Raw genomic sequence first — 23,694 nt, forward strand, 5'->3', positions numbered from 1 at the left:
ATTGTATTTTCAAAGAAGAAAAATGAGGTCATGCTAAAATCCAGTAATAGTCATTTCCTTGGAAACGTCTTGAATACTAGGAAATGATTTGGTGATTGGGTCTGTGTATGGCCCAACCTCAATGAAAATAGGGCAAGGAGAACAGAAGACCCCTTTGCGAGGAGAAGAGCCCAATGCTGACCTGCCTGCCACCCCACTTGGCATGGTTATTTCTTAAGCTAATGTGTGGGGGGAAAATGGTTCACACAGCTTTACATTAAGGAAAGAGGATGAAGAGTCATACAAGTATATGCACGACACTCCACAGTTCATAGTAATTTGGGATGTTGTGGATACTCTCCACTAATCTCCACTTACACCCCTTGCAGACGGACACTGTCTCCCATCTCCACAGCACGTCCTGGCTGGTGCCAGGACAGCAGAGTGCTGCCAGCATGGTTCCTCTTCAGCACCTGTCTCCATTCCTGCCACCAATTCTTTATGTGCTTTCTAAGAGCCAACTGTCTTTCACCCAACACTTGATTATGCCACTCTCGTTTGTTATTTTTATTAGATAGTTTAATGTTTTGTAAACTGACCGTATGACAGTAGATGAAGTATGTGTATGAGAAATGTTTTTGTGAAAATTATATTGTCTAATTTAAGATACCAATGATTTAAGGCAGATCACTCTTTGATATATTATTTAGAAAGAAAGAAATAAGGAAACCATGATAAAACACTGATTGTTAAAACATTCCAGAGAATTTAAATGTGAAATAAAATGCATATTAAGAATGATAATATATGATAAGTTAGATCTTTTGGAAAAACTAGGAAGAAAGATAATTACTGAATTCAAAACAAATATACAGTTGAGTATTCACATATACTAGAGTACACAACTAAACCTCTGGACACATATTCAAGAGGAATTCTTATATATGCATAATAGGAGACACATACAAGAATGTTCTTAGCATACTGTTCATGATAAAAAAGGTATGGAACCAATCCAATGTCAATAAAGAGGAAAGAGGATGCACAAAATATGGCATATTCACAGAATAGAACATTTCACAGCAGTCCAAACAGCAATGACAACAAAGGTCTGAGTGAATCTTAAGAATATACCATAAAATGATAAAAGTAAATTCTGAAATATTTTCAGCATGACACTCTTTACATAAAGTTAAAATTAATTAAAATAAAATTAGGTGCACATATTAAAATATTAATTAATGAAACAATATGATAAAAATCTTCCCTTTTTATTAAAGGAAAGTAGAAAAAGGACATGGTGTTCATGATAATGATTAGTGGGTTAGAAGAATCAGGAGGGTAGGAAGAGGGAAGAAAATATAGTTACATTTGGTGGAATTCAAAGTTATTAAAGGGTGTTGTATGAGTGCATTACACAAGATGGTGTAATAGGTGTCTTACAGAATGAAATAAATATTGTATTTTATAATTATAAAATATATACTTTAAATTATAGAAAGAAATAATTTTAAAAACTAGCTAAATAAAAGATAGTTGTGCATCAGTCAGTGATGATGACGTGTTTTGGACCAGGAGATGCAATTCTGTGCAACTGAGGTTCAATTAAAATAAGTCATATACAGGACAAGTGTATTTCTAAATAGCAGTATTTGATAATTGAAATGAAAATGTCTGTATTCTGTTATTAACTTATAGAATTAAAAAATATTTTGGATACAGGTTCTTTGCTGGTTGTATGTGTTGTGAATAGCCTCTCTTATTCTGAAAGTTGTCTTTGATTAACAAAAGTTCTTAAATTTCAATATAGATTGACTTATCACATTTTTTCTTTTATTGTTTGTGAATCTATAGGGGAAAAATCACTTTCCTTATCCCAAGATCTCAAACATATATTATGTTCCCTTCATAGTATTTAATCTTATCTTCTCTCTTCTCCTCTACTTTTTCCTCCCCTCTCCACCCCTCCTTTCTTCTCTCCTCTCTTTCTATTTCTATACTTCACATTTAGATCTGAAATTCATCTTGAGTTTGTGTTTGTGTGTTGGTGTTTGGTGAAAGGACATGGTCCAGTTCAATAATTTTTTGCCTATAGATATCCTATTGATGCAGTGCCTTTTATTGAAACAGACATCATTTCCTCTAGTAAACTTCAGTTTCACTTTTCCATCAATATATGTGAGTTTGATTTTGGAATCTCCACTCTAGTCTACTGTTCAGTTTGAGATTTTAGGACCAAAAATAAATTTGTACTATCACATGATCATTTTCCAACTTTATTTTTCTGCTTCAAGGTGGTTGTGATTATTCTCAATTCTTTGTATTCTAGATGAAGTTTAGAATCAGCCTGTCAATTTACTCCCACCTCAATAATAATATTAAAAATAAACTGACTTTTCCCACAATGAACATAATTTAGCTTTCTATTTTTTTATGCCTAATTTGGTTTCTTCTGTAAAGGTCTTAGTTTTAGTGTAGAAATTTTCCATATTTTTTAGATTTATTCTTAAGTATTTGGTATTTGATGTTATTTCAAATTGCATCTTTTAAGTTTAATTTTATACTTTTTTGTTGTTGGATTAAAAACACAATTTATTCTATACATCATATCTCCAAATATGTTACTAAATTCTCATGTTAGTTCTAATAGATTTTCTCTAAATTCTCTTGAGTTTTCTGGGTAAACATCGTAGTATTCTCTGCAAATAAAAAATATTTTTCTTTCACCTACTTTCAATTTTTAAAAAGTTTTTTTTATTCCCTCATTATACTTTCTCCAGTATAATGTTGAATAAAAGTGGCGTAGCACACACCACTTATTTCTAATTGCAGGAATATTTTGCTATGGAATATGATTCTAAATGCAGATATTGTAGACATTTTATCAGATTAAGTAAATTCTTTATCTTAATTTATTGGGACTTTAAAAATATTTTTAGTTATAGATGTACACATGCCTTTATATATTTTTATGTGGTGCTGAGGATCAGATCCAGTGCCTCACACATGTGAGGCAAGCACTCTACCATTGAGCCACAACCCCAGCCCATAATTTATTAGGACTTTTATCATTCATGAACATTGGATTGGACAAATATCTTTGCTGAAACTATCAAGGTGATCAAATTTTTCCCCTTTCTCTGTTGAATATGTTGAATACTGTTGAAGTATTACATACTTTAAAATCTTTTAAAAATGATAGCCCAAGTGTGCATACCCAGAATAGTCCACCTGATAGTAATATATTATCCTTTTTTATATTTTTGAATTTGTTTTGCTATCACTGAATTAAAGCATTTCCTTCTATATTCGTGAGAATGATTAGTTTTTACTTTTCCCCAATCATGAGATTCTTGTAAGGTTTCAGAATCAATATTATGCTGATTTCATAAAAAGAGTTCCATCTGTTCCCTTTCTTTTCTGTTTTGTGGAAGAGTTTTGTGAAAGATTATGACATTTGTTCCTTCAGTTTCTGGAAGAAGTCATAGGTGATGTTGCCAGGGTTTTCTTTACGAAAAGATGGATTCAATTTCATGCTTATCAGAATACTCATATAGTCAGGCATATCTCAATATTTGTATATCAGAATAACAATGTATATCAGAATATTCAGATATTTATAAAATGTGCAATAATGTTTTCTTTTATTCTGTATATTGGTAATTCGCATCACTTTTTATGTCTATCAGCTTTGCAAGGTTTAACCAGATTTATTAATCTTAAGTAACATTAGGTTTGTTCATTTCCTATAGTATGCTTGTTTCAGTTTACTGATATAAAGTTTATGTTTATTATTTATTTCCTTTTCCTTTCCATGGGCTTGCTTTGATGGGATCTTGCTTTTTGAAACAGAATCTTAAATAATTGGTTTCAGTCTTTTTCTCTTTTCTAATATATGCATTTAATGCTATAAGATCTGTTATATATAATTGTTATTTTTAATCCCACAAATTTTGGTGAGTCATTTTGATTTTTATTATAATTTAGTTGAAAACAATTATTCTTGAATCAAAAGACTGTTTAGAAGGATTTTAACTTCTACATAGTTGTGGTGTTTGTAATTATCTTTCTATTAATATTTTCCAGCTTAATTCCATTGTAATTGAAAATATACTATAAATAACATTGATTTTTTTCCAGCGTATATAGCTATTACATAAAGAACTTTAAACCTTTTAGCCTTCATTTAGTCCTAGTGCTGCCTGAAAATTTGTTTAATGTTAACATGCCAGTTTTTTATGAGTCATGTAGTTTACAGATATCTTCTCTCAATTTGCAGCTTATCTTTTCATTATATTGATAGTCTCTTCCATAGAGAATAACTTTTTAATTTTAATAAAATCCAACTTAAATTTTTTCTTTTGTGGATCATCCCCAAACTAAGGCCAACTAGATTTTCTCCTATAATACTAAAAACTTCATAATTTTGCATTTTTTCTATTTGTACAACTATTTAGTATTATCATTTTGAATTATTTTTTGTGAAAATTTTAAGGTCTGTGCCTAGGGTAACTCTTTGGTATATGGAGGTTCACTTGTCCGGATCATTTGTTGAATAAACTGTCCTTTCTCCACTGAATTGCCTTTTTTCCTTTTTCAGTTGATTACATTAGTACAGAACTCTCTTCCTGGATTTTCTATTCTGTTCCTTGATCTATATGCAATTGATCTATGTTCTATGCTATATTGATTACTATAGCTTATAATAATCTTGAGTTTAGGTAATGTGAGTCCTCCAAATCTCTTCTTTTTCTTCAGTATTATGTTAGCTCTGCGAGATATTTTTCCTTTTCCTGTTACATTTGCATCAGTTTGTCAATATTTACAATGCAATTTCCTAGGATTTTAACTGGGGTCATATTTAATCTATAGATCCAATTAGAAAGTACTGACAAATAAAAAAAAGAATCTTCCAATCTATGAACATGAAACACTTCTTTGTTGATTTAGATATTCTTTATTTCTTTTCATCAGCTCAATTCAAGAATTTTGTTCCAGGTGGAGTTCTGACTAATATAATCCTCTTGCTTCCATAGCTCTCTAATGTTTTCAAATAGTATTTATAATAATTAATCTGGTTTGTTTTCTGGTTATTGTAGCAGGAGTGTTGGCAAACCCAGAAAAAGGTAAGTAATCACTTTTATTCACTTTTGGGATTTATCTTTCCATTAAAAAATACATAGAAATGTGTGTGTGTGTGTGTGTGTATTCTGTATATTTGTCTGCCCTTTCTTTATAAACGGTGCTTATTGAATGCATGTTTATTTACAGTATCTTTTTTTTCATCTGGGAGTAATTATAAGAGATCACTTTAAAACATTGTATATAAATATTCCTCATGCCTTTTTACCAGTGAATGTACATAGTTTGGCCACTACGTCCATAGTTTGTTTTATCTTTTGCTATGACAAAGAGTACAACCACAAAAGCCTTGTTATTAAGTAGGTATTTTAAAGTTCCAGGTGGGAAGGCTTTATGTTTTTAAATAAATTTTAACTATCTTGATTTATGCTCTGAAAATTCTGTTTGTATTTTATTCTAAGTATCTTTGTGGCCTAGAATATGAATGAGTTTCATGTGTACTTGAAAAGTTAAGCTATTGTCTATTATAAGGCTCAGATTCAATAGTAATAGATCAATGAATTCTAGTTTATTCATCATGTTGATTAGGTCATATTTAAACATTTAAGAGTGTTTTATCCATTTGATCTGCCTTGAAGTGACAGAGTGAGCTAAAATATCTTATTATTAGTGTGATCTTATTTTTTCTATCATCTCATGAAATTTATTTTTTTTGAAAATTGCCATTTTGCTGTCAGTTTTAAGAATGTGGACAACTATTATATATTCATTGGAAATCAGATGTTATTATATAACATATACTTTAAAAATAATTTTCATGTAAATGTTGCTTGATAAGTTATCAAGATTGTAACTCCTATTTTCTTTTTTTTTTTTTTTTTTGCATTTGCCAGATATAAATTTGCCCATCACATTTTTATTGCTCACATTTCAGAATCTCTTGGGTTTAGGTATATCTTTTGCATACAATATGTTATTAGATTTGGCTTTATTAGCCAATCTGAAAATCTTTTACTTCTGAAGACCCCAAATAGATAAAACATTTTTGATCAAAAACAGCAATGCTGGAAACATCATAATACTCATTTCAAATTATATTACAGAGACATAGAAATAAAAACAGCATAATACTGGCATAAAAATACACACAGAGTAAAATGGAATAGATTAGAGGACACATAGACAAGCACACAGGGCTATAACCTTGTGATTCTTAATAAAGATGCCAAAACCACACATTGGAGAAAGGACAGCCTCTTTAACAAATAATGCTGGGAGAACTGGACATCCATAAGTAGATCAAAACAAGTTCTCTCTCTCTCTCTCTCTCTCTCTCTCTCTCTCTCTCTCTCTCTCTCATCCTGTACAAAAATCAACTTAAAATGAATCAAAAATCTAAATATAAGACTTGAAACTTTGAAATTGCTAGAAGAAAACATAGGGTAAAACACTTCAAGACATATTAACAGGTAACAACTTCCTGAATGGAATTCCTATAGCTCATAAAACAATACAAGAATCAACAAAATAAGATGGGATCAAATGAAAAAAACTTTGCACAGTAAAAGAAAATATTAACGGAGTGAAGAGACAGCCTACAGAATGGGAGAAAATCTTTTTCCAACTCCTCACTTGATAGAGTATTAACATTCAAAATAAATAAAGAACTCAAAAAACTTAATACAAAAGAAACAAACATCCCAATGAATAAATAAGAAAATGAAATGTGGAAATAGTTTTCAAAAGAATAAATACAAATGGCCAATAAATATATGAAGCAATGTTGAACATCTTCAGCTCTCAGGGAAATGCAAACCAAAATTACGTGTGATTGCATCTCTTCCCAGTCAGAATATCTATAATCAAGAATACAAAAAAAAAACCCACTAAATGCAAGGAAAAAAAGAACTCTTAGACACTGTTGGTAGAAATGTAAATTAGTATAGCTTCTATACAAATAATTATGTGGTTCCTCAAAAAAATAAAATGTAACTACCATATGATCCAGCTATACTTCTCCTTAATATATGTATAAATGAATTAAAGTCAGAATATTATGGAGACACCTACATATATGTTTATTGCAGTAGTATTCCCAATAGCTAAGTTATAGAACCAATCTAGGTTCTATAACGAATAGAGCAAATAGAATAAATAGTCCTGCAACATGAGCAAATCTGCTACTATTCTGTGTTAATTGATTCCAGGAATAGTATAATGAGTGGGTAAAGAAAATGTGGTATGTATACATATAATAGAGTACTATTCAGCCAAAAATAATAACATAATCATATAATATGCAGGAAAATGGATGGAACAAAAGGTCATAATGCTAAGCAAAATAAGCCAGACAGAGAATGACAAATATTGTGTTTTTTCACTCCTATGTGGAATCTAGAGACAACAACAACAAAGAGATGACATGAAAGTAGAACGGAGACTATTAGAGAAGAAGAGGATTAGGGAAAGGGGAGGGGAGGTGACAGAGGACAGTTTGGAGTAGGAATGATCAATAGGTTATTTACAAGTATGAATCTGGGCGCTATAGTTTCTCACTTACTTGATTTTCCTGGCCTTCCCATTAATCTCTCATAGTCTTCTTGACAGGAGTCTATCCTGTCCCTCCTGACTTCACCACACATTTTATCTAAAAATCTCTACCAACTAGGCACAGTTGACTTGGTAACAGCCTGGGTACCTCTTCAGGCCTCAGGTTCCTCACTTATCTTGGGGGGAGTTGTTTAGACCAAGGGGGTCACTCTCAGGCCCAACAACATCTGGAAGGAGTTCCCTTCATGGCTAGAAGAGAGAACCCATATGCCCAATTGCTCCCAGAGATGGGGGCACTGCAGTCCTTGCACTGTGTCATGGGTCTCGTCTCTGTTCATATCCCCAAATTCTCCAAAACACCTTATTTTCTACAAGTACAAGATTAATCAGGTGTAGACAGAAATTTGCCAAATATTTGCCCTTATGGGCAGTGGGAAATGAAGGAGGACCCTTGGGTTAAACTTTCCAAACTGAGGGACAGTCTGGAGCCAGGCTGAAGGAGACAAACAGGGAAGGGGTCAAGAGAACCTTCCCCCAGGGAGCCTATGAAAGCACATTCAGGGCTAGCTTGTCTCTCCATTTCCAGGGGTTTCACCATCAATCCCTGGTTAAAACACGACAGTACATGTTCAAACAAACAACCCTGTTGCCAGGTATCATTAGCCCTGCAACAAAAGCAAATCTGCTACTGTTCTGTGTTAATTGATTCCAGGAATCAAACATTCATTGCCTTACCCTCAGAATTGGGGGCAACTGTCACAGATAACTGGAAAATACTTCAGCTTTTGGCACCTTGGGGCTTGACCTAGAGGAAAAGAGCTTCTCATCCCTGAGTATTTAATACCCTTGTCCTGGGGTCCCTGTTTACACCATCACCTCTCTCATGCACATGCACTTTATGGCCAGCTCACTGGTGTCCACTTCATTTCTCATGCTAATGCTTCATGGCTTCATTCCTTCTCTCTCTCTCTCTCTCTCTCTCTCTCTCTCTCTCTCTCTCTCTCTCTCTCTCTCTCTCATCCCAGATCCTGTCCAGGCCTCCAACCACTTCTCAGGCCCCATCTCTTCCTCACTTTCACTCCTGTCACATTTTTTTATTCATCAGACAAGGATAAAGCCCAACATTTTATGTTGTGGTTCACTGTTTACTCATCTGTTTCCCAACCAGACATTGAACTTGTCAAGGGCAGAAATCATTCTGCCTTTTATTCCCCAGCACATAGTGCCGGACCCAGGACACTGCGGTCAGTGGTGAATATTTGCTGTATTGGATCATTCTTACTCAACCCTTTAGCCTGGGAAATGGCTCCAGAGCAGCTGCTCCCGGAGTGCATACATGGTGTTTTGGAAAAGATCATTCATTCGACAGGCCCATTGTATGGAGCTCAGCTGCACGTTCTATTCAGCGGATGCTCCAAATGTAGATGCAGCACTTGCAACTCTCCTTCAGGATGCAGATCAGTTCCTGGCCCACTGTCCTTCTGAGGCTGCCAGGCTCCTTCCTGCAGACCCAGGACTTCGGAGCATCTCAACACTGCTTCAAATGGGAAAACACAAATTTGACTCTGCAGCCAAGACAGGAAGTGAAGATGATTTGCTCCAGAGAAAACACAGGAAATTGTTCCCCCAGCTCTAGAGAAAACCTTGGCTGAAGAGTAAAGGACAAGTTCAGGCCCTGCTCAGCCACCAAGGGGCTAGCAGTGAGTGGACACTAGATCATGAAGGGATGAGAAAGGGGGTGAGAATTGTGGGGCCCACGTGCTAGTTGCTGGGCTCCAAGTTCATTAACTGCAAAAACATATAACCTTGCATACTGAAATTCTAAGTTTCTAACCCAAGTAATCTTATTCCCATATGTGAAGCTGAGATAACTTTTATCTTGACCCACTTATTCTAAGATTTATTTTATTTATTTATTTATTTTTGTGATGGACCAGAAAGCAGATCCACATAAATTCACTCCTGTGAATTAACAGAGGCAGGTGGAGGAATGCTCAGTCTCCCAGAGGTAGAAACCATAGATTCTCTTGGGCCTGAGTTTCCAGTCAGGTTCAGATCCTTAGGGTTTAAACCAGTTATTTGTGTTCGTTAACATTTTAAAAATAGAGACTTCCTGTTCTTCTGAAAGCTAAATCCAGCATTCTGGATTTCTGATGCACTCCAACAAAAGAATAAATTTATCAAAAGAAACCCCCAAAGTTCACAGAATCACTTTTTTTTCTACAAACATGCACACCTGTGCTTGGCCTTGAAGGGTAATAGAGTATGAAAGAAATTGCAGCCAGAATCTACCTAAGGAAAACTTGTAAGACCTATTTTGGAAATCTTTGTTAAATCCAAAGTCATAAATATATTGCCCCTGGGGCATTCTTTACCTGAGTCTTTTCCTGAAAATAAAAGGTTTAGGGGCTTAATTCTCTACTCCAACCCTATATGTGAAGTAAACTATTAGTCAAAAACATTTATGCAATGTATGCCCTGGGTGAGGGCTTCTGTCAGGTGCTGAGGATATAGAAAGACTTAAGAGGCTCAGAATGAGGATTAACGAAGCAGGCAGGACTCACACAGGCTGAGAATACGGCACACATCGGACATATGTCTTGGGGCAGGAGCCAGAGTGGTGTCAGCAAGGCTTCCATAAAAGATCACAATGACTCTAAGGACAAGGCAAGAAAAGAGGAGTTTGCCAGGAAGAGAAAGAAATTGGCATTCCAGGGAAAAGAAATAGATCAGAAAAGGCACAGGAATGTGAAATTGCATGTGTCTTCAGAGAAGGGTGACAGGTGAAAGCAAATGTCTAACAGGATGAGTGAAAATGCACCATTGAAAAAATCAAGTTGTGAAGGAGTAGTATTTGCAGACTAAGGTGTTAGGAACAGATGCTCTGGGCAATAGGGGGACAAACCCGGTTTTTAAGCAATGACATATTCAGACTTAATAGAAAGATTTCCCTGCAGCTGTGTAAGTGAAGGGAAGGGAAGATGTCAGTCACAGAAGACCAGACAGGAAGCTGCTGCAATCGTGGTGGAATGCAGCAAATAAAATAGCAATGGACTGAGGAGAAAGAGATGAAATCGAGAAACATTTAGGATGTTCTAGTAGAGTCCCAGAACATTTTATAAGGCTTCATTTAGATAATGCCATTAATAATATCAGATGATGGCCACTATTTACACTATTGGTAATATGTACCAAGTACAATTTTAAGTACTTTATACACTGAAATTTCACTGAACCTATAAGTAGATACTGTACTCTATTTTACAGATGAGGAAGCTGAGACTCAGAGAGTTTGAAAAATTTGCCCAAGTTCACACAGTAAATTTTGGACCCAGGATTAAACTTCAGTATATGTGACTCTGGGAGCTATAGCTTAGCCATTTCCCATGAATTGAATTGAAGAAAATGTGCAATGAAGAAGGAGATGCAAGCTGAGGAACAGAATATCAGGTCAGATCTGGACAAGTGAGGTCCAGTGCCCATACACCCAGGAAGACATGTGTCAGGACTAAGGAGAATGCTTCAGAGCCTTGATGTCTGCAGAAATGTCAGATTCCTAGAGAAGAATTCCCCAAAGAAGCAGCATAGTGTGACCATGCCAAGCCAGTCCAGTTCCCTCCTAGATTCTGCTAGATTCTAGCTGGATCAAGTCACTCCCTGTTTCTGGACCATTTTCCTTATCTATGAAATGATCATAATCATACACCTCCATGATTCTGTGCAGACTAAATAAGACAAGTCATATGAAGCTCCAGGTGCAGGCTTTGGTACCTAGATATGACTTGTTAAATACTTATCTCCCTTCCTAGACTGTGTTCATTCCTAAAATGGTACTTGACAGAAAGGGATTGGGAAGTTTCAATATTCTATGTAACTTGTCTGTGGTTGAGAGATGTGCTATCAGAACTATCTCCTCAAAGCCTAGGGAAGACAGAGGGTGGCTTAGGAACAACTCGTGCTGAATATTGTGCTCCCCATCCCCAGTCCAATGTATGGGTCGGTCAGCTCTTGACCTGATAACTTTCCTTATGTTCATGGAGGAACTATAGCCTGCCTGTCATCACCACTAGGCTCTGGAGGCATAAAGATGATCCTGAGGTTTGAGAAGTCATTTTCACTTGGAGGGGGGAAGACAGAAAATATTGCAAGAAGAGGTATCCCAGAAATAGCTGTTCACCAAATATGTTTTGAGATACTTGGAGTCAATGCCATTTCTCACCAAAAGAAGCAGGAAAGATCATGTCAACTCGTGTTACTACAACGGGTGCTTTTCAAATGAAGCATAGCATAACAGTGCAAAAAAAATGCTATCTCTCAGAACATAGGAGATGTTGTTTTCAGAAATGTTCTCAGTTCTTTCATCTCATGGGTCATACATACAAGGATTTAAAGAATTGAAATGGAATGGATGAAACACCATTTAAAAGCCTAGAGGAAATGTACAATTGAAATGACTTGCTCCTTCAAACATAGCAACATTCATAGTTGCTAAAATGAAGTTAAATGGGGTTGAATAAAAAAAATCTATCATCTTGGCAAGTGTCAGTATGGTTGGTGGGAGAGGAGCTTGGGTCTTAATCCTGGATCTCACTCCCCTGCTCTGGAAGCACTATGCTCAGGCCATGTTCCTCTTCCTTGGTGGCGGGCTCTGGGACGTACCTTGGTGAAGGCCTTTGTGGAATATTAGAGGGAAACATTAAACTAGGTTTGTCCTCCTATGCTGCATTTTGGCTGGGGAAGAGCTCTCGAAGCAGGTATGGCCTTTCTCTTTTGAAATTTCCTTTCATGTGTCTCTTGGAAGGTAATGAGGACCACTTGTTTCTTTGAGCCAGTTTTCTGCTTCAACTTTAAAGAGCTGTTCAGTTTCATTCCTAGGAAGTCACATTGCCACACCATTTTGAATATCTATGGGAGAATTAAATCACTCCCTAAATATATCTACTATGAATACTTGCTTGGTTAAAGCAATTATGGCAGAAAAGAATATCATTTTGCTAATGTCATTTTAGTTTTGTCATTATAACACTTATTTTCTTAAAAGGATGTTATCTTTTCATGAGGTTTATTACTCAACTTACCCATCAAAGTCTGGGTATCTGAGGGAAATCTCCCCAAGAGTTGTTATTTGGGAACGGTTGCCTTCTCCTCTCTGTTCAATAGCACTTTGTTCAGACCACTATATAGGACTGATATCTATAATAATTAGTGGTTAATATGACTTTTCTCCTAAGAAACTATGTTGTAAGCCCACTAAGCATAAATGGACTGCCTTTTATCAACACAACCTCAGGAATGGCTACCATCATCAACCCCAACCACAGCCTCATTCTTGCTAGAACTGACTGCATGATTGTGTTCTACAACCAGGTACACTGCTGCTGTTATCAACAATCACCACTAGGCCCAAACCATGTCACCTGTCTCAGAGGCTGGCTTAAAAACCACCAAGTCAATAGCTGATTTTTTTTTATTTAAGATCTTTCTTTTACAGGAAAATAAAAAATAAATTCAATTTAAGCAAATGAGTGTGGACTTCAATGTCCAAGAAATAGTTTATATTAACAGCCTGGAAAGCTGGGCTGGCAACACATACCATGTGCAGCCTTTGGAATGTGCTCCTCCTTCTAAAAAAGAAATCCTAAGCACTCGATGGGTGGTCCCTTCCACATGTAAAAACTTAGACTTTAAGATACCCAGCAACATTTGGAACCCTCTTTTAAAAGGACTGTAAAATGAATGCTTGGCCTGTACATTTCACGGGCCACTTGGGCAAAAGCCAATTGTCAACCATAAATGGGTCTTGTTATTCCAGTGCATGTTGAAGGCCAACTGTCCCTAAACAACCACTCCAATCCCTAGCTAATGGCTTCCCACCAAGAGGGAGTATGGAGGGGGCTTTCTTTGGGAAGCTCCATCTTCCTAATTCTCAAAAAAAGGGCTGTGTTCAGGAAGTTGTTGCTTTATCCCTGAAATGTTTGCAATGGAATGCAATTATATTCAGCTTATTTGGCAGTAAATTTTATTTTGGCAGGGCAAAAGGCATTTCCATAGAGTTTCCCTTCTAGTATTAGTGCTATTATTATCACTATAACCATAGCAATAATAAGAAATACCATTATTTGATTGCCAACTGTGTGCCAAACCTTATGTGTTTTGCCACAGTTGGCAGAAAAAATATACCAATTTCAATTTATAAATAGGAAAACTGAAGTTTAGAGAAGTGAGACATCTTAAGAAATGTCAAACACCTAGCAAGAGTGAAGGTTAGTGTTATAGGCTTAATATATTTATCTCTTTGACATTTATATGTAAAAACCTAACCCCAAGGTGATGGTGTTAGGAAGTGAGGACTTTGGCTGGTGATTTGGTCATGGGGGAAAAGCCCTCATGAATGGGATTAGTGCTCTTCTGAGTTCCAGAGAACTCTCATGACTCTTCCATCACGTGAGAATGCAGTGATAAACAGGCTCTCAATAGAACTGAATTTGCTAGAAACCTGTTCTTAGACTTCCCAGACTCCAGAAGTATGAAGACAAATTTTTTTGTTTGTTTAAATCACTCTATTTTAGCAACCTGAACCAACAAAGATAGCTAGTGTTTGTTTGGTTCAATGCTATTTACTGTAAATATTACACTCTTGATCATGATGCCATACTCCTCTAACACATGGCATTCGTAGACACAGTTTGAGGAGCCCAGGATTAAAGGTGTGAGTTGCCTACAGAGGCAATCAGAGCCCACATTCCGGCTCACAGTTCTTGCCTGTATCATCTGCTACTCACAAAATCTATAATAATATTGGTTATAAGAGAAATGAGCTGAGGAAACACTGAATTATTAGGAAAACAATGGATAAAATGCTATTTTATTGCATGTTTCCAGGACTTCATTCTTTGTCATACACATTCATATCTATAGGTAAGATGGCAACATGAACCCTCACACCCGAATCAACCATTTCCAGATTTCCTTTGTAAGGTTTAGCAGAATATAAAAACAGACAAACTCTTTTCTTGAAAATTAAATGGAGAGTCATCTATGCAGAGAAATTTCTGTTACAAATAGAGCAGGTAGGTCTGGATTAGCAAAGGCAAAGAGGGTATTATGGTTAAGGTCTGGAATGCTCCCCCCAAAGTCTATATGTCCAAAGCATAGTCCCCAATGCAGCAAGGTTGAAAGGTGGAACTTTTAGGCGATGATTGAATCATGAAGGCTCTGAACTAATCAATGGATTAATGTAACGAATGGATTAATCCATTTATAGCTGAATGGCCTACTTGGAGGTGAACCTTGTTGGAGGAAGTAGTCACTGAGGTCATTCCCTGAAAGGGAATAGCTTTTCCCTGGGACCTCTCTCTCTTGCTTTCTGGCTACTATGAGCTGAACAACTTTCTTCTCATGACCCTCTGCCATGATGTTCCTGCAGTGGAGTCAGATGACTGAGGCTGTGACTTCTGAAACCATGAGCCAAAATACATCTTTCCTCCTCTAAGGTGTTTTTGTCAGGCATTTTATTCACAACAATAAAAAGCTGAGTAACACTGGATGGCAAACTAAAAAAATTCCCTCTTCTCCATGAAGACATCAGGGAAAGACTCCTAATATCTCCAAACTCAGAAGGATAAAGTATTGGACAGAAGGAGGAAGGGCAGTAAACCTACTCTATGAACATTCTTTTCAGAACAAATAGTCAGTCCACATGAAATTCAGAAAGCAAAATCTCCTTTTCAATGAGTAGTTAGGAGGATGTGAAACCAATGTATATTTCAGGATTATTTTGTGATTTTCCATTTCTTCAATATTCAACATGCAGAAAGTTGTGAGAAACATTAGATTGATTATTGAACATGAAGAAAATACATTTTCCTTGAAATTTGTGTCAGATTTCGTGGGCATATTTAAGGCCTTGATACAAAGAGAAGAAACATGGAACCTAAGAAAGATGCCTCAGATCAAAAAGTACATCCCTCCCTGAAGAATCAGAAAAAATTTCCTGTCCAGTTATAGGAAAAGAAAAAAAATTCTGAGTTGTATTCTCAACAATATCTGAAAGGATATTGAAACTATATATCAGATTCAGTATTTCTGAAGGAGGAATAATCTAAGATATATTTTAAATTCATATGGAAATGAGAAGTATAATCCACTCCTCTCATTTCATATCACAGAGAACTAAGTCCATGAGTAAAATGGGATGAACTTGTCTAGAAATAAGAGGAGAATACATATAAAATTAAAGATGAGAGAGTTTTAAGGTGGAAAATGCAGTTCTCTCTCACAGGGATGAGAGATGTGTACCCACTACTAGCCTCATCCCTCACTCCATAGTGGTTATTTCCAGGATAAGCGTATGATTCAAAGTTACACACTTAGGAGGGATCAAGATTTCTGTTTAGTTGTTGTGGGGAGAAATGTGTCTGGTTGTGAATGGTCACTCTGAATGCTGCTGGAAGCCATCTGATAGTATGGAAGAGCCCAGCCTGAAGACAAGGCAACACAGGGAGAGGCTGGAGCCAAGGAAATTGATGAAAACAAACAAACAAACAAACCTGCCAGGGATCTTTCCTATTTCACAATGAGAGCATAATTCTCTGAATTTTCAGGAACACATACCAAAATATTTCATTAACTATTTAAGCTAGTTTAAGTTGGACTTTCTTTTATATTTAATGAACATATAGGAGATGGATGTAGAAGATTAATTATCTATTCAATAGAAAGACTGTGAAGAAAATAGAATAGAGGCAGCTAATGTAGGAAACAGACATAGGAAATAGACAATTTAGCTGAGCTGAATAAACTATAGTCTGAAAGATTTCACTTATAATTAGCAAAATTAATTAAAAGAATCTAGTGTCTAAATATTTCTTTACTAAACATTTGATTTTTAGAACTAAGAATCTTAGAAGCATCCAAGAAAGAAAATAGAGGAGCAAAGGTATAAGGAAGGGAAGAGAAACAGGAAGTGGGAGTGGGAGGGAGGGAGGAAAAGAAGAAAAGGGGGAAGAAGAAAATTATAATGGAACGAAAAAAAAAAAAAAAGCCTGGCTCAAACTTTTTACAATTTGAAAAAAAAAAAAAAAAACTTGAAACAAGTCTAATTTTCAAGGGAAAGAAAGTCTTGATGGAGAATCAGAAGAGCCTATATCTAAACAAATTGTCAGGGTTGTTTAACAGATTTTCATTTTCATTTATTTAAACAACCCTATGTACCCTTCACGAACAACACCCAAAATAGAACTCTAGCTAACTGGACAATGATTCTATATACTAAAATTTGCATTGGAAATTCACAATGAACCTTGCTGGAAAAACAAAACTCATTTTGTCTAGAGTTCAATCTAAATAATTCTTATTTGAAAGTTCATTAAATAATTACAATTATGAAAAATAACTTTTTTTTTTGTACTGGGGAATGAACCCAGGGGCAGGTTACCACTGAGCTACTTCTCCAATATTTTCTAGTTTTTATTTTGAGAAAGGGTCTTGCTAGGTTGCTAAGTCTGCTAAGGCTTGCCTCAAACATGAAATTCTGTCTTAGTCTCCCAAGTAGCTGGGAGTACAGGCATCCTCTACTGTGCCTCATAAAAATAATATTTTAATGATAACCACCATCTGCATACAAAGTATAAAAATTAAAAAGAATAATGTTGAAACAATTTTGATTCTTCTTCATATACTATTTCAGAACACTGAAAAATATCTTGAAGAAGATAGGAGAAAGCATTGCAAATTATAGCTGATAATGTTAAAAAGATATCACCAAAAGAGAAAAACAACTAGCCAATCTTGTGTGTGTGTGTGTGTAGAGAGAGAGCGAGCGAGCAAGCGAGAGAGAAGAGATAATTTGTTGTTTTTAGATATACATGACAGCAGAATGTATTTTGACATATCGGAATCAATATCTAATGCTCTATCTAACCAGAAAGCAAGAAATGAAACCCTGAAGATTATTCAAATATAAAAGCATTAATCCTTATATTTTAAGGATGGGTCACACAGAAGGAAAGAGAAGCAAACATCTATAACACATCTAAGCAAGAAAGAAAAGGGAAAGAGGAAAACATATAATTATTTCAACAGATTGAAAGAAATCATCTGATAAGATTTAATATACATGAGTAAATTCAAGCTATTCTTTATTTACTAAATATTTAATAGTCTTTATTTACTAAACATTTAATAGTCAGAAAAACTACAAATAAATGTATACATTCTTTCAATTTACATAGTAATACTTGAAAACAAAACTCAAACCAACTGTTCAAAACAATAGTGCAGTTCCAGAGCTATTTCAATTAAAGACAAGATAATAATGTCTGGAAAGTTCAAGCCATTAATGTCAAGAAACAATATGGTTATAATTACTAGAAAGAAGGAGACAAATGCATCTTTCAGATAACTGAAATCTTAATAAAATTAAATAACATTTGTGTTAGAAATAAAATTCAGCAACAGCTAAAAACTTATTAAAATTTACTGATATATTTGAATTAAAAATAAAATTCAACCTGATGGTTACATACAAAACAAATTCTTGGGGTTTCTTATACGTCAGAAGTGATCAATCAGAAAAATCCTATAGTAAAGATGAACTTTATGAAAGACAGGGAATAAAATGAAGTCAGAAAGGACCTGGGGTGAAAATAGAGGCAAGTGCAGGATCTACATGAGAAAATTCAAAAATGTTATTGAGTGACAAAGCAGAAAAACAGAATATGTTGTGAAACATAGCGTGCTAAATTCTAGCTATAAAAATTCAATAGAACATAATATCAAATCTCAAAGAATATCCATAATATAGTATCCTGAAGTTTTCCTCTGAATAGTAGGATCATAGCTAAATATATTGTCTTCTAATGATTTTATATATTCCTATTTTTAATTGAAGATGAATATTTTTTAATCTGAAAAATTAGACTAAATAATAAAGATGAGTTTAGGAGGATACTTAATGCCAAGTGAAGACAAATGCTTTTGGAAAACAGTATTTGTGACCTGGCTGAGTTAAGGGCTACTGTTCTGATTTCACTCCCCATCCAAGCAACACTGCCCAGTGTCCTCAGAAACCTATCTCATGCTTAAGGTTTGTCCCCACCATAGCTTTGGCCTCTGTGCAGCCTTCCTGGGTTTTCTATCCCCTTTCCTTTTAATCAGTGTTCTCCAAGAGTTTTTTGAATTTGGATAGGTTCTTGATTCTGTGTGCATAAGCCTGTCAAAACATAAGGTCAGAAACTGTGTGTCTTTTTTCAACAGAATCCCTGCATTTCCTTAGGAAGCAGAGGGGTTAAAAGAAAAAAATATATATACATCCGTGTAAAAAAAGGAGTTTCTGCTCCTGCCCGGGTCTCAGGATAGTTTTCCTTTGGCAGCAGAGGAATTCTGAATGTACACTTTGGCTCAAATCAGCTCTAACTCTGGGAAAAAATGGTCCATGGCTCCTAAACACACCTACCCTGCCATCAACATTGGTGTGTGTTCCCTTTATCCTGACCCTGGGAAGCATCCCTAAAATATGCACTGGATTTATTATGAGTTGAACTGAATGGTTCCATGGTATAGATTCTTAGCTGAACTTCACCATGTAAATTGCCTGGATTACTTAAATACTCTGTTGAGACGAGGTGATCCAAAAAGCAACTGGATGTTACAGCCAGAATAAACTCCATTGTGATTTAATATCATATTTTAATTAAGTTTTACTTGAATATATATTTTTGGCATCTTAATATTCTTGAATAGTTCTTTCATAGAATTAGAGTTGATTTAGGGTTTCAGTGGGAATACATTTTCTGGCCCACCTTCCTCATTTTCCAAATGAGTTGACTATGGCTTGGAGAGGTTAAGAGGCTCTCCAAGAGCCACACAATGAGTGGCAAGCCTGACTCCAATATCAAGGTTCTGTCCCATTTGTGAAGTGAGAATATTTTAAGTTGTGGACAAAAGTAACAACATGGCTACTCCAGTTATAAGGTCATCATAGACCCAACCCAAAGCAGCCCATGCAGTTCTCCATCTTCTCTTGGCTACAGGGTGATCCTCACTTATCTCTTCCCACTGTTCCATGTATATGGCCATTCCTGGATGGTGTGGTGTTTTTCCCTGACACATTACCTGTTCCCATTTACCTGGTCTTGGCTTGTCTCCTTTCTTATGGTGTACTACTTGCTTTAGTCTCTAACTTTGTGAGATACATGTTTAGCATGTCTTGGACACCTCTTTTCAATAATTCTAGGCATAAGTTTCAAATTTCTGCTTAATTTTAATGCTGAGATTAGACCCCCAGCCTCCCAATTTTCTGTTTAAACTACATTCTTATCTTCAAAAATACTGGTTACACATTTGAACCTCTAGGCTGAAACTTTCCAAAGATCTGTTCTTTGTTTAGTTAGATATAATTAAAATATAGTCTTCCTTGATTGTTAATTTGGACTTTTTTATTGTAACTGAAATTGAATTTTAAGTTACACTTAAAATGTAGTGTAGACTCTCAGAGCTGGTTGTTTTTGGTTCACAAAGATGACAACAAATAGTCTCAGGCTTAGCAGACCATTGAGGAAGATCCTCAGGGAAGAATGAGAATCCTGCAATGCCTGGTCCTCTGAGCTCAAGGAACTGGTGATGGTCATGGAGCCATTCATACTCAATTACCTGCATTTACAGGTAGAGTGGGAGGTACTCTTTATAAGAGTATCAACATGCCAGATAACAACATGCCACCCAGAGCAGGTCTCCAGGTGTTGAAGTTAAAGGGTACTTGAAGACACCCCTGTCAGCCTTGCTGCATACACACTCATACACAAAGCTTGTGGATTGGGAGCTGGTCAATGAAGACTGTGGAGGACCAGCTCAGGAAGGAACATTCAGCTAACCAGATCTGAAGAGGCACTTGGAGATTAGTTAGACCACCATGATTTACTTTATAAACCTGGGATGTATATCCACAGATTGTGGAATTTGGAACTTTGCATATAAACTCTCTTGACTGCTTCTAACCAGTGATCCATGTGACCCAGTTCTCTTGCTAGACTGTAGACTGGCTACCTTTCAGTTCTTTTGCTACTGCGTGAAATAACAACATTAAGGCCCCCTGAGCTTTTTCTTAAAAATCGAGCACCACGAGAAGAGTTATAATTTACAAAGGCATTGGCTAGAATCTTAAATTGGAGCTAGTTAAAGAGCATAAGAGTTGTGTAAAATACAGAGCATGGGGAGAAGGTGCTGATGGAAAGTCTGGAAGATAAATCCAGCCAATTTCTCAGTGTCTTAGGCAAGAATAAGAACACCAAAATTGATGGCATTCCCTCTAAAAACTGAAACAAGACAGGGATGCCCTCATTCACCAATTCTATTTAATATAGTTCTTAAAACACTGGCCATAGCAATTAGACAGATGGAATAAATTAAAGGGATATGTATAGGAAAAGAAGAACTTAAATTAGCACTATTTGCTGACAATATGATTCTATACCTAGAAGACCCAAAAAGCTCTACCAGAAAACTTCTAGAACTAGTAAATGAATTCATCAAAGTAGCAGGATATAAAATCAATACCCATAAATTAAAGGCATTTTTTATTATCAGTGAAAAATCCTCTGAGAGAGAAATGAGGAAAACTACCCCATTTACAATAGCCTCAAAAAAAAAAAAAAAACCCAAACTTGGGAATCAACGAAAGAGTTGAAAGATCAATAAAATTAAAACTACATAATCCTAAAGAAAAAAGTCAAAGAAGACCTTAGAAGATGGAAAGATCTACCTTGTCTTGGATAGGCAGAGTTAATATTATCAATGACCATACTACCAAAAGCACTATACAGATTTAATGCAATTGTAACCAAAATCCCAATGGTATTCCTCCTAAAAATAGAAAAAGCAATCATGAAATTCATCTGGAAAAATAAGAGACCCAGAATGGCTAAACCAATCCTTAGCAGGAAGTGTAAAGCAGGTGGCATCACTATACAAGACCTTAAATTATACTACAGAGGAATAGTAACAAAAACAGCATGGTATTGCCAAACCAGACTGGTAGACCAATGGTACAGAATAGAGGACACAGAGACCAACCCACAAAATTACAATTATCTTATATTAGACAAAGGTGCAAAAGCATGCATTGGAGAAAAGATAGCATCTTCAACAAATGGTGCTGGGAAAACTGGAAATCCATATGCAACAAAATTAAATTAAACCCCTATCTCTCATAATGCACTCAAAGTGGATCAAGAACCTAGGAATTAAACCAGATACTCTTCATCTAATAGAAGAAAAAGTAGGCCCTAATCTCCATCATGGGGGATTAGGCCCCAACTTCCTTAGTAAGACTCCTATAGCACAAGAATTAAAATTAAGAATCAATAAATAGGATGGACTCAAACTGAAAAGTTTCTTCTCAGCAAAAGAAAAAATCTGTGAGGTGAATAGAGAGCCTACATATTGGGAGCAAATATTTACCCCTCACACATCAGATAGAACACTAATCTCTAGGGTATATAAAGAATTCAAAAAGCTAAGTACCAAAAAAAACAAATAACCCAATCAATAAATGGGCCAAGGACCAGAACAGACACTTCTCAGACGTGGATATACAATCAATCAACAAATATATGAAAAAATGATCATCATCACTAGCAATTAGAGAAATGCAAATCAAAACCACTCTAAGATGTCATCTCACTCCATTCAGAATGGCAGCTATTATGAAGACAAACAGCAATAAGTGTTGGTGAGGATGTGGGGGGAAAGGCACACTCATACATTGCTGGTGGGACTTCAAATTAGTGCAGCCAATGTGGAAAGCAGTATGGAGATTCCTGGGAAGGAACCACCATTTGACCCAGTTATCCCTCTCCTAGGTCTATACCCAAAGGACTTAAAACAACATACTACAGGGACACAGCCACAACAATGTTTTAGCAGTACAATTCTCAATAGCTAAACTGTGGAACCAACCTAGATGCCCTTCATTAGAAGAATAGTTTTTAAAAATGTGGCATGTATACTCAGCAATAAAAGAGAATGAAATCATGGCATTTGCAGGTAAATGGATGGCATTGGAGAAGATAATTCTAAGTTAGCCAATCCCCAAAAGACAAATGCTGAATGTTTTCTCTGATGTAAGGTGACTGACTCATAGTGGGGTAGGGAGGGGGAGCATGTGAGGAATAGATGAACTCTATTAGGGTAGATGGGTGAGGGGGAAAGGGAAGGGCAGGAGGTTAGCAATGATGGTGGAATGTGATGGACATCATTATCCAAAGTTCATGTATGAAGACATGAATTGGTGTGAACATATTTATATACAAACAGAGATATGAAAATGTGTACACTATATGTGTAATAAGAATTGTAGTGCATTTCACTGTCATGTATCTAAAAAATAAAATCAATTAAAAAAAAGAATGAGAGCAGAAAAAAAATGTTTTTTCCTTTTTAACTTATGACAAATTCTATTGAATATTTTAAGTCTAGAAAAAATATGTGGTAGTATAAAAACATGAGGAAATTGTGGCAAAAGAATTAAAACAACTTGCAAAATTAAAAAACAAATAATGAGGACACCAGGCTGATCACACTCAGCAATACATCCAGGTGGGGAAAGAGGGGAATGAAACAGATGGACACCAAGTGCACCATGGTTTCTGAGGCCCCAATAGAGCAACTGAGTTTAAGATGGGAATTTAACAGGGTGGAGAGACTCACTCAAAGTGCAGAGGAGTGTTAAACATTATGGGTGAGGATTGTCTTGAGAACAGGAAGATAATACAATTGTGTTTTTACCGGCACCTCTCAGATCTAGGCTGAGATCGATATTTAAAATAGTAATAATAATAATAATAATAATAATAATAATAATTGCACAGAAATGTGCATTAAAAGATCAAAGATGTTTAATTTTTACAATAAAATATTCATAAGACATGAGAACAGACAGCTGAAAGATTGCTGTATGAAAGAGGACCAGATCATGATCAGCCAATGACACCCTGTGTTGCCCGCTCCCCTGCCCCTGTGGATAGATAGGGCTGGTGGACCCCAGAATTCCTCCCAAGGAGCCCTGAGGTGGCCTCCTCACCTTCC

The sequence above is a fragment of the Spermophilus citellus genome (genome assembly GCF_964194105.1).
Source record: "Spermophilus citellus genome assembly, chromosome: 15".
In the NCBI taxonomy this organism is placed as follows: domain Eukaryota; kingdom Metazoa; phylum Chordata; class Mammalia; order Rodentia; family Sciuridae; genus Spermophilus; species Spermophilus citellus.